The sequence below is a fragment of the Ursus arctos genome, unplaced genomic scaffold, assembly GCF_023065955.2.
Source record: "Ursus arctos isolate Adak ecotype North America unplaced genomic scaffold, UrsArc2.0 scaffold_32, whole genome shotgun sequence".
Classification (NCBI taxonomy): Eukaryota; Metazoa; Chordata; class Mammalia; order Carnivora; family Ursidae; genus Ursus; species Ursus arctos.
In genome coordinates, this window is record NW_026623008.1 from 820,977 (window position 1) to 831,571 (window position 10,595).

At 49.6% G+C, this 10,595-nt stretch overlaps 1 protein-coding gene across 3 annotated transcripts in view; it reads right to left on the reverse strand.

Annotated features, from left to right (window-relative positions):
* The window catches only part of GNB1 (G protein subunit beta 1), a 94,265-nt gene extending 84,482 nt beyond the window's left edge, over nt 1-9,783 (reverse strand). For 2 of the 3 annotated variants that reach the window (XM_026520051.4, XM_026520050.4), the window contains exon 1: nt 9,565-9,783. The gene's annotated coding sequence lies outside the window, so the exon portion shown is untranslated. Of the gene's footprint in view, nt 1-9,344; nt 9,451-9,564 lie in introns of those variants that run through there. The other variant, XM_048222010.2, reaches the window with a different exon arrangement.
* Between the last annotated feature and the right edge of the window lie 812 nt (nt 9,784-10,595).

Genomic DNA, 10,595 nt, shown 5'->3' on the forward strand with positions numbered 1-10,595 from the left:
GAGGAAGAAGCAGGGTTCCTGCTGAGCAGGGAGCCCGATGCGATGCGGGGCTCGATCACAGAACGCTGGGATCAGGACCTGAGCCAAAGGCAGACGCTTAACGACTGAGCACCCAGGCGCCCCCCCACACACACACTCTTAATTACCTAGGATCAGAGGGCTTTGTTTCTGTGGGTTATATCTATGGATATTTACTATGTTTGAAATTAAAACAGAGAAGGTCTTAAAATGTTTAATAAGCCGGGGCGCCTGGGTGGCACAGCGGTTAAGCGCCTGCCTTCGGCTCAGGGCGTGATCCCGGCGTTATGGGATCGAGCCCCACATCAGGCTCTTCCGCTATGAGCCTGCTTCTTTCTCTCCCGCTCCCCCTGCTTGTGTTCCCTCTCTCGCTGGCTGTCTCTATCTCTGTCAAATAAATAAATAAAATCTTTGGGAAAAAAAATGTTTAATAAGCCTATTACACATTACCATAAAGGACATTTTTTACAAAAAAATAGCTAAAAGGGTGCCTGGGTGGCGCAGTTGGTTAAACGTCTGCCTTCAGCTCAGGTCATGATCCCGGGGTCCTGGGATTGAGTCCTCCATCAGGCTCCCTGCTCTGCAGGGAGTCTGCTTCTCCCTCTGCCCCTCCTCCCACTCATTCTCTCAGTCTCTTTCTCTTTCACTCTCTCAAATAAATAATCTTTCAAAAAAATAGCTAAAAAAAAAATGGGGCGCCTGGGTGGCTCAGCCGGTTAAGCATCTGACTTCAGCTCAGGTCATGATCTCAGGGTCCTGGGATTGAGCCCCACTGTCGGGCTCCGCGTTCAGCGCAGGGTCTGCTTGTCCCTCTGCCCCTCCCCGTTTGTGCTCTCTTTCTCTCTCAAATAAATAAAATCTTTTTTTTTTTTTTAAGATTTTATTTATTTATTTGACAGAGATAGAGAAACAGCCAGCGAGAGAGGGAACACAAGCAGGGGGAGGGGGAGAGGAAGAAGCAGGCTCCCAGCGGAGGAGCCTGATGTGGGGCTCGATCCCAGAGCACCGGGATCACGTCCTGAGCCGAAGGCAGACGCTCAACGCCTGCGCCACCCAGGCGCCCCCTGAATGGATCTCTTACCATCTGTGCATTAGCAGCATCACACACAGGACATTGGGAAACTATCAGTTCACTGAATTAAGCAAATCTTTCAAATGTTGACACATTTCATTACATAATATAAAAAGAAACATTTCCTAAACATCATCACCTATAAGAAAAGTCTTTAAATACTGGGAAGCTGTCAAGTTCATGATAGCAGAATCAAGTTTTCCAAAATTCTAATTTCCATTTGAAAGCTCAAATTTTATCACTGTCAACAATACTGTCAGTTACATTCCTTGAAATATCTGGTTCACTTCCTTCATTTTCAAGAAGGTATCTGTCGTATAAATAACCCATCTAAAGGGCCATCCTCTTCTGTCAGCTGCTCTTTCAACGCTGTGGCACAGCCACTTGTCCAGGAGACCGCTACTGTACTTTGAGATGCAGTAGTGCGTTACGCCTGCTTCCCATTTCATCTCACAGCCAGGGAAAAAATGGGTACTCAGGGTTAAAGTTTAATAAAATTAATTTTTATGCTTCATCAAAGACATTAAACTGGATTTTTTTAAACACAAGTTCATGGTGGTGAAGAGTACTATGACTACAATATATACCTGGTTTGATATCAACAGCCTTGATCTGTATTAAAGAACCAGCAGTTGACCCACCACTGCTTTTGTACCATCAACGCAAACAACAACACAGTGAACGTCAAATAGCATCTTAATGGCTGTGTAAGTAGCTCTGACCCGATGAACCACACAAAAGGGTCTCAGGGACCCCCAGGAGTCCACTGATCATACTTTAAGACCCCCTGCTCCTAGTAATCATTATTCCCAAAACTTCAATTACCATCTAAATAGTGTTAACTCTGAAAGGCCTGCCTCCAATCCAGACCACTCCTCCAGACCTCCACATTTACATATACAAAATCCAAATATTTTGGGGCATCCTGTTTCAGAGGTTGGTAATACTGCAGTGAACCAAAATTCTTGTTTTCATGGAGCTTAGAACTAGCAGGGAGATCAGCACAAGGACTAGGAAAGCAGAGCAAGGTAAAATGGTAGAGATTAATGAGATGAGAGAATGACCTCTGAGGAGGGGATATTTGAACAAAGACGTGAATGAAGGCAGTGAACTGTACAAACCAACCTCTAGGAGAAGAGCTTTACAGGGAGAGGAGCCGAAAGCCTAAGGACTGACCCACCCTTGATGAAGGTTTCCTAATGTCCTCCAACCCAACATGCATAAACTGAACTCATGATCCACCCCACCCCAGCCCCACTAAACCACTGCTCCTTATTTCAGTAAATGCCAGATATCCACCCAGATGCCCAGGACAGACATCTGTGGTCTTCTTCTCTTCTTGCCTTCCGTGCAGCCATCCTGTCTTTCAGTCACCAGCTTTACCACCCTAGTGCAGACCCCTTCCTCTCACACCAGCACCCCATATGGCCATCTTTGGCAAGTCTTCCTACCTCATCTGAACATGCCCCAAGCTCAAGTACCACACCATGGCCCAGATTAGGCCAATCTCTGTTTTTAAAACACTTTATAGGTTCCCCAGAGCCCTCAAGGTAAAAGCACAACTCTTTCCTAAGGCTCTAACCTCTCAGTGTCCATTTCTCACCGCCCTCCAGCCCTTTGGAACTTCCATCCCTGATGAGCCATGCTCTCTTTCATTCAATAATTACAGAGCACCTACCACTACCACACAGGAGACACTGTTCTGGGTGCTGGAGACATAGTGGGTGAAGGAGGCCAATTGGTGGCTGCATGAAAAACACACCATCTCCTCAGCTTCAAACCCACTTTCCTTTCCCCCACCCACCAACTGCATGCCAGACAGGCTCCACCTAGAGGGTCCTTCAGGTGTCAACTTTTAAAACACACTTTATTCCTCAGGCACCTGGGTCGACTAAGCATCTGACTCAGTCATTATCTCTAGCTGTCCCTGTAACCCCCTGCCCTTGAATTTCTCCTTGGCACCTGCTTGTCAGGCTATTAAACTATAAACTCAGTGAGGCCCTGGGACACACCCATTCTTTGGCAGTTTATAGCCTCAGCACCTACCGGAGAAGGTGCTGAATAAGCACTTGTTAAACAAATTTCCAGTTATAGTATTTATAAAAATAAATGAAAAATATTTCATTGTTATTATCACTAACTGGCAAATCAAGAGACACCAAAAGAAGTTTTGTAAAATAAAAAAAATTAAAAAAAAATCAGCATCACAGGGGGTGTGGTGAAATCTTTTGAAAAATAAACAATAATTTTTGCTAGTTTTCAAAATTAATTATAGTATCAAAATTCTCCTATAAAGGGGCGCCTGGGTGGCGCAGTCGTTAAGCGTCTGCCTTCGGCTCAGGGCGTGATCCCGGCGTTCTGGGATCGAGCCCCACGTCAGGCTCCTCCGCTATGAGCCTGCTTCTTCCTCTCCCACTCCCCCTGCTTGTGTTCCCTCTCTTGCTGGCTGTCTCTATCTCTGTCAAATAAATAAATAAAATCTTAAAAAAAAAAATTCTCCTATAAAGGTAAAGAACGCCCTTCAAGAAAACAACGTGGGAAGACTCCAGAGAAAGTGAGGTAGTAAAGAAAGGACGGATTTGCAAAGACATCTGATACAGATATTCCGCCCTCCGAATTAATAACATTCCTGTGGAACCATTAGGAAGAAAGAAAAAACAAATCTCGTAGTAAACTGTCTTCTTATAACATTTAACATCACCACAGTTAAAGGGATTTTTACAAAGCAAGGCCACTAGCAGCAGAAATGGCTAAAGGGTGTCCTGTAGGCAAGGCACTGCTCTAAGAGCTTCTCATGTCTCTCTGCTCACTCCACCCTCAAACCCACCCTAGGAAGGAGGTTCTAGAACACCTGCTTTACAGATAAGGGAACAGACAGAAGTCAAAATGCACACCCAAACCAGCAAATTGAGTTCCAGAACTGTGCCCTAACTCCACAGTGGCAGACCTCTCAGAAAGGAGGGAATTTCTCTCCCTCTCAAGAAGTTAGGAATTATTTTTTGAAGTTCCTATGACAATTTTTTGAAAACCTACTGTACAGGCTTTAACACTTAACACTCTCTTGTGTAATTAGAAAGTGTCCGGAATTTTTAAAAGCTTTATCAACTACAACACTTGGACAGTCAGTCAAGAGAATCTATAATATTCATCAAAAATATATTTTATAATTACCACAGGATTAAGTCAGGAGACAGATACACATAAATATACAATTATCCACAAGTAACCAGTATGTTCAACCAATTCCCTGGTAATTCCAGTCCCAACAGGCTAAAGAATAAACATACAAGTCTTTTTCCCTATTGGTAAAATGCATTATAAGAGCTTGGAGCGGCTAACTCCTAAATCATAACCTTTTATCAGTGGCAATATAGGTTCAACTGAATCATCTCTTAAAAACTACCCTAGGTAATCTTGACTTGATCTTTAACTTTTTTATTTTTTATCTTTTTAAGTAATCTCTACCCCCAGTGTGGGGCTCAAACTCTCCACCCGCAGATCAGGAGTCGCAGGCTTACTGACCCATCCAGCAGGATGCCCCTGGTCTTTTATTTATTTATTTTTTTTTAAAAGATTTTATTTATTTATTTGGCAGAGAGAGAGACAGCCAGCGAGAGAGGGAACACAAGCAGGGGGAGTGGGAGAGGAAGAAGCAGGCTCATAGCGGAGGAGCCTGATGTGGGGCTCGATCCCATCACGCCAGGATCACGCCCTGAGCCGAAGGCAGACGCTCAACCGCTGTGCCACCCAGGCGCCCCGCCCCTGGTCTTTTAAATCTGTGTTTGTAGAAATGGCGTCCCCAGAACTTGAGTAAGTGAAATAAGTGGATATTTACTTAAGTCTTTAAGAAAAAGAAGGCAACACTGCTCTATAAAAGAAGCTTTTCTATCACTGGAAGCCAGCAGGAATTTCTTTCCAGGGATCACTGTGGCACCTAACGCAAGGCACTGCCACAACAGAAGTGAAAGGGTTAAAAAGCTTTTGGCATTCCTCTGACCAGTTTGAATGCTATAGATTGCCTATATTTCCTAAATAAGAGTTCTGGAACAAAACACACAGCTTTAAACACCAGTGCTGTTCCATTTTTTTACCAGAATAGTCAACATGATGTTGCATTACCCAACGTATGCACACACACCCACATATGTTTAGACCAGCCTTCCTTACACCTTTACACATTACGTTTGTGAAATGCGTCTCTGACCTCAGTGTCAATTTAAGCCTCTCTTTATCTCTTCATTCTCTCTTCACTAAACGGAACACTTAACTGTCCCATCTTACTTCATAATTTCTCTAACCATGCAGCAATGAAAGCAAACCCGAAATCGGAATTTTTCCCAGGGTTTTAACCCCAGGGTCAAAAGATTCTAAGATTTTTGCTCATTGCCTTACTAGACTTGCACTAACAGACTTTTCAAAATAATATAGCATGCCATATGGTCAAGCCCAGATAATAACATTGAGAATATCTGTTACCAATCCACTAATGCTTTTAAAAGCCAAAGTCTGTAGACAGTAAGAATTTAATCCAATTTGGAGACCAACATGAGCCAGAGAAACCAACATGGGCAGAGAAAAAACAATCCAGAAAAGAAACTATGATAAATGCCAATACTACATTTATTGTCTAAAATAAGATCATTGTTAGTCCTTAAAGAATGTATTAGCCCAAAAGCCAACTGATGGCAGGTAGGTAAATCTAAAGATATCCTGAAGACCTTTCTCAAAGCGATTTGTAGAAATACAACTTTTTCAAACAAACCAATGGACGACATAGAAATTTTTAGCAAAGTAAAAAGTAACAGAACAGAGCTTTGAAAAATAAGTTAACTCCTCATAAAATCAGTCCCTTTCTCAAGCTGTCACTGTATAAGTCTACCAAGGTGACTCAAGCTTAGCAATCAAAGTCACTAGGCATGAAAAAAATCTGAAAAGAACTTTTAAGTTTTACTCTAAAAAAAGACCGTACAGGGGCGCCTGGATGGCTCAGTCAGTTAAGTGTCTGACTTTGGCTCAGGTCCTGGGTCCTGGCCCAGAGTCAGACTCCCCACTCAGCAGGGAGTCTGCTTGTCCCTCTCCCTCTGTCCCTACTGGTGCTGTCTCGCTCTCACATAAATAAATAAAATCTTTAAAAAAAAAGTACATTATTCTGCAGTCTTTTAACAGTCTTTTCTGAGATGAAAATTCAATCTAAGGAAACTTACAACTCCCCCCAAAACAGAAATAACTCAAAACATTAAACAAAGAGGAATCTTTATTAAGGTATCATTCATGTCCTTCAATGGACATTAATTACATGGCTGAGTACTTATGTGATATCCATAGAGCCCCATGGTTAACTCAATATCATACTAGAGGAATAGTTTTTCTCCAATAGGTGTTCATTTAAGAAAGTATTAATTCTTGGGGCGCCTGGGTGGCACAGCGGTTAAGCGTCTGCCTTCGGCTCAGGGCGTGATCCCGGTGTTATGGGATCGAGCCCCACATCAGGCTCCTCCACTGTGAGCCTGCTTCTTCCTCTCCCACTCCCCCTGCTTGTGTTCCCTCTCTCGCTGGCTGTCTCTATCTCTGTCAAATAAATAAATAAAATCTTTAAAAAAAAAAAAAGTATCAATTCTGGGGCGCCTGGGTGGCTCAGTTGTTAAGTGTCTGCCTTCGGCTCAGGTCAAGATCCCAGTGTTCTGTGATGGAGCCCTGCATGGCATCAGGCTCCCTGCTCAGCGGGAAGCCTGCTTCTCCCTCTTCCACTCCCCCTGCTTGTGTTCCCTCTCTTGCTGCCTCTCTCTCTGTCAAATAAAATCAAGAAAAGAAAAGAAAAGAAAAGAAAAGAAAGGGAAGGGAAGGGAGGGAGGAAGGAAGGAAGGAAGGAAGGAAGGAAGGAAGGAAGGAAGGAAGGAAGGAAGAAAGAAAGAAAGAAAGAAAGAAAGAAAGAAAGAAAGAAAGAAAGAGAAAGAATCGATTCTGAATAAAAACTGCATGGTTGAACAATTTCCTCTATATGCACACTTTTGAATCATTCCAACAGAAGATGAAATGTAGCCCTAACACTAACACTGTAGCCCTAACCAGCAGAAAGAAATGGGAATAAATCACCGGCACAATCACAAAACTTAACTTTGCTTTCCTAAATTTTCACTTCTAAGAAAAACTTGTAGCACTTACAATGCCCCTGAATCCAGAAGCTCATAAGCAAGGCGGGAGTCTCCACCTGGGCAGAAGCCTTGCAAGTCCAGCCTCAGAGCTGCCAGAGATCCCACCCCCCCAGCCCCACTACAGGGTCTGAAAGGACTGGTCTCTAACCAACCATTCCAGTTGCTCTCCATTTCTGGCCAGTTCTAGTTGTTAGAAAGTTAAATCAAGCTGAAAGCTACGGTCCAGTCATGCTGTGTAGAGGTTCTCAGACCTGTTTCCATGTTGGTGGCACCAACTCTGTCCCCACCCACACACCCAATATTAGTAAGGAAGCAAAAAAGGAACTGCCTATTCACTTTCTTGTTGCAATATATACCTTCCGGAAGAATCTAGAATAGACCCTTTCTATCTTAATAGAATTCAAACTAAAACCTTACTTTCAAATAAAGAACCCCTCTACCCCCCCAAAATACTAAAGTTTCAAATTCGAAAACAAAAAATTCATGTAAAATTCTTATTGATAATAACTCTCTAAAGACCTTACCAGTATCTACAGTTGAAAGGAACTTCTTACAAAGCTAATACGTCCATCTATTTGCTCATCATAAAAATAATATACATGTTTTCCTAGTTAATAATCAATCTCTCAAGCAGCTGCTTAGCCATCAAATATTGAGATCAGTGCAATCAGATGGACAGTAAAAACGAAAACACACAAAAAAGACCCCCCACACTAAAACTACAGATAAAGATGTCTACATCACTGACACATGAATTCAGTATTCTGTAGCTGTCAGTGCCCAGCAACCTCCCTTCCCAACATGAAAACTCACACATCGCTGTTTTTCTTCAGTAAATGGATCTCACGATCCCAACTAAAAAGCCTCCATAAAGAGGAATTAAGCATACACAGCTAATACTACTTCCGTATGCCAACTGTGTAATTTAAAGGACTTAAGACATATTTAAATATCTTCTGAATCACAAACAATCCGCAAGGAAAAATACGGGGGGGGGGGGGGTCTTCAAAAGTCCGAGGGCTCGGCCACCACCCGGGCGGAATTGTCTGCTCAACTCCTCCCCCACCCCCACCCGCTGCCAGCGAAGAGCTCGCAGGGCGAAGGGGGACACGCAGCCTGGGGTTACTTCCTCCCTCCCCCCCCCTCCCCGGTCCTTCTAAATAATGTAAATGGGGCCCAAAACACAATCGGGGCGCAGGAGGCCGGGAGCGCGCGGCGGCTGACAATGGCAGCGGCGGCGACGCGCCATCTTGTAGCGGGGCCTGGCCCGAGCCATTCATTCGGCGCCGGGGCGGGGGGCGCCGGGACCCCGGCCGGGCCCCGCCGCCGGCACCCCCCCCAGCCCCCGCCCCGCCCCGCCGGCGCCGCACCCGGCGAGGGGGAAACGACAGCGGGCTCGCGGCGGGGCTGCCTCCCACTTTTCGCTAAAAACGAAACGGCCGAGAAGCGCACCGCTCGGTCTCCCCAGCACCGCTCTTTGTCTGCCGGCCTTCGATCCGCCCCGGACCGCCAGCGGCGCCCGGCCCTGGCCGCGCCTCAGCTTCCTCATTTCACCGTCCCCCCTCCTCCGCCGTGTCGCCACCACACACTAACTTCAAAGTCCCCAGAAAAGCTGTATTTAAAGCACAACGTTCCCCCAGGCAAAGGACGAGCACCTCTAGCCGCTGCAGAGCCCCGCCGCTCCCTTTGTTCTCGCGGCCCCGGCCCGGCCGGCCTACAGACCCCGGCCCAGCGCACCCCCTCCAGGGCCAGCCTCCGGCGCACAGCCCCTAGGGAGGTCGGCCCGGATTCGGACCGCGGACCCCGGACCCAGGACCCCAGGTCGCGGACGCCGCCTCAGGACCCGGGGCCGCGGACCCCGATACTCGACCCCGCCTCAGGACCCAGGACCGCGGACCCCGACCCCGGACCTGGAACCCGGGACCGCGAGCCTGGAACCGGGACCCCAGAACTCGGAACGCAGACCTAGACCCGGAATCCCAGGGCCCCCGCGCCCAGACCCCGACCCCTCCGACCCCTGCCCCGGAGCCGGAGCTCCGGACCCCGATCCCGGCCAGAGAGCCCAGACCCCGGCCGCAGATCCCGGACCCCAGACCCCAGACCTGGGACACCCGACCGCGGACCAGGGCCCGGACCCCAGCCGAAGCCCGCAGGGTCCCCGCCCGCTCCCAGCCCGCGACCCCACCCGGGCGGGGCAGGAAGACTCGCGGCCCGGCGGCGGGGTGGGGGCGGGGCGGCTCTGGCGGGCGACTGCGGGGGAGGGGCCGGGGCCCGGGTCTCCGGGCAAGGGCAGGGGCAGGGGCAGGGGACCGCAGTGCTCACCTCGGCGCCTCGTCCCGCCTGACGCGCCCGCGCCCCGCCGCCTCAGCCGCCTCGGCCGCCGCTCTGGAGGTGGTCGCGCTCGGGCCGCTCCGCGGGCGCTGCGGGCAGGTGCGCCGGCGAGGATCGGTCCGGTCCCGCGGCGGCTGCTCCACTCCCGCGCCCGCGCCCGCTCCCGCTCCCGCTCCGCCGCCGCCTCCGTCCGCCCCTCAGACGCCTCCAGCCATCGGGATGGGCGCGGCGGCCCCTGCCCGCAGCCTCGGGAAACCCCACGCCGCGTCACCGCGCACGCCGCGCGCGCACGCACGGCCCGGCCGCGGCCCCGGCGCGCGCACGCCCGCGCGCTTCCTCCCTGTGCCGACCCCAGGAGCGTGCGCGAGCTGCTTAAAGAATCCGCGCCCGCCTTAGGGGAACCGGCTTCCGGAGGACCCCAGGCCTGATCCGTCCCTCGCCGTGCCCCAGGGGCTGCACGCGGGGCCCTGCGCTAGCGTAGGCCTCCCCGCTGCGGACCTGCTCAGCTTCCCAGCCAAGGGGACGTGGGTGGAGGCCACTGGACCACAGCTGGGACTCTCCTGGCCCTGCACCCGTCCCCCATACACGCATTCTGCACTACATCCCGCACACATGCCCCGTACTCCCACCTGGCATCCTGCACCCTGCATTCAGCACCTCGTACCTGCACTCTGCACGGCTACCTGCACACACACAGCTCAGGCCGGCCGTCGGGGGGGGGGGGGGGGATGCAACAAAGCTGACTGGATCCCAGAGGGACCCACGCTGGACGGGGTCGGCCTCCAGAGAAGCCCAGCTTCCGCCGGCCCACGAGTGCACGCCCACCAACCAAGGGATGGAGGAACAGGGCCAGTTTCGGAGATGGCCGTGGGGTCGTGTGAGGTTGGGCAGTTGCGGGCAGTGTGGTCTCCGGAGGTCAAGCCTCAGGCATTCCTGTTGGGAATGCCCACTTGGACAGGGAGGTGTGACCACGGAAAAGAGTGTCAGGAGGGAGACAGATGGTCAACCTTTGGGAAGGCTGC